General features: G+C 41.8%; 1 protein-coding gene across 1 annotated transcript in view; it reads left to right on the top strand.

Annotated features, from left to right (window-relative positions):
* KCNT2 (potassium sodium-activated channel subfamily T member 2) overlaps positions 1-1,923 on the top strand; it is a gene marked incomplete at its 3' end in the record, with an annotated part of 574,934 nt that overhangs the window by 518,107 nt on the left and 54,904 nt on the right. The window lies entirely within an intron of this gene.

Here is a 1,923-nt window from a genome sequence, read left to right as displayed (position 1 = left end):
GAGGCACTCACTCAGTTATGCCAAGAGATTTGGAGGACAGCTACCTGGCCAACTGACAGGGAGAGATCCATATTTGTACCCATTCCAAAGAAAGGTGACCCCACAGAATGTGGAAATTATAGAACAATATCATTAATATCGCACACAAGTAAGATCTTACTGAAGATAATTCAAAAATGGTTGCAGCAGCATATTGATAGAGAACTTCCAGAGGTACAAGCTGGATTCAGAAGAGGACGTGGAACAAGCTGCTGTCTGATGGATCTTGGCTCCAGGCAAAGAATACCAGAAAGATGTTTATGTGTGTTTTATTGACTACGCAAAGGCATTAGATTGTGCGGATCATGACAAATTGGATAACATTGAGAAGAATAGGAATTCCCAAACACTTGATTGTACTCATGAAGAACATATACATTGACCAGGGGACACTGCATGGTTTAAAATCAAGAAGGGAGTGTCTCAAAGTTGTAGCCTTTCCCCACACTTATTCAATCTATATGCTGAATAAATAATAATCCAAGAAGCTGGACTATATGAAGAAAAACATGGCATCAGGACTGGAGGAAGAATCATTAACAACCTGTGATACGCTGATGACACAACTTTGCTTGCTGAAAGTGAGGATGACTTGAGGCACTTACTGATGAAGATTGAAGAATACAGTTTGCAGTATGGATTACATCTCAATATAAAGAAAACAAAAACCCTCACAACTGAATCAATGAGCAACATCACGATAAATGGAGAAAAGCTTGAGGTTGTCAAAGAATTCACATTGCTTGGTTCTACAATTGTTGCCAACGGAAGCAGCTGTCAGGATTTAGACAACGTATAGCACTGGGCAAGTAGGCTGCAAAGAAACTCTTTCAAGTGCTGAGGAGCAAGAATGTCTCCTTGAGGACTAAGGTGCACCTGACACAAGCCATGATATTTTCATTGCCTCATATGCATGTGAGAGCCAGACAATGAATAAGGAAGACAAAAGAAGAGTTGATGCTTTTGAGTTGAGGTACCTGGCAAAGAATACTGAAGGTACCATGGACTGCCAAAAGAACTAACAGATCTGTCCTGGAGGACGTGCAGCTGGAATGCTCCTTTGAAGCAAGAATGGCCAGACTTCGTATCACCTACTTTGGTCATTTTGTGAGAAGGGACCATTCCCTGGAGCAAGATGTCATGCTTGGTAAGGTGGAGGGTGGAAGGTCGATGAAAGAGGGAAAGGCCTTCAATGAGATGGAGTGACAGGGTGGCTGCGATGATGGGGTCAAGTATAGCAAGGATCATGGAGGTGGCGCAGGATCGGGCAGTGTTTCATTCTGCTGTGCATAGCGTTTCTATGAGTCGAAAATGACTCACCGGCACCTAACAACAACAACAGAGATCAGCCTGAAATGAAAGTTTAGGGTCTTTTTGGCTTTTTCTTTCTTTCTTTCTTTCTTTTTGAGCAGGTATTTTGCTGTGGGCATAGATGTGACTTTCCAAATTACCTCTATACATAGGTGCGTTTGAGTGCCCTAAATCCCCAAAGAAACTCTCTCCTTGGTTTCTTCCAGTTGTTAAGCATCTACTGTGTATATCAATTGCTATCTGTAGCCAAAGGAATCTACAGGGAGCTACAATTTTGTGGCAATGCCTGCCATTTTTCTGTTCTGCATGAAAAGTTCTGAGATAGGCCAAACAGAGACAAACATCTCATTTTAGCCCTTCAATTTTCCCTTGGACAGATTAGAGCAAACACTCATAATAATTTGCAAATAAGCTATATCCTTCTCAGCTGAGAACCTGAGACAAGCAACCCTTTCTGTGAATGTGAGTTGCTGCCATTTTAAACCAGCTGCCAGACTGAGGAAAGGGTAGATCACTGGCATGCAGAAAACCAAAATTTTAAAAGGGCCTTTTTCTCAACTCAGCATTTGTTTA

The sequence above is a fragment of the Orycteropus afer genome, unplaced genomic scaffold (assembly GCF_000298275.1).
Source record: "Orycteropus afer afer isolate SDZICR_OR568_19922 unplaced genomic scaffold, OryAfe1.0 scaffold00075, whole genome shotgun sequence".
NCBI lineage: Eukaryota > Metazoa > Chordata > Mammalia > Tubulidentata > Orycteropodidae > Orycteropus > Orycteropus afer.
The sequence above is the reverse complement of the archived record's forward strand: the minus strand, read 5'-3'. Positions and strand labels throughout refer to the sequence as shown.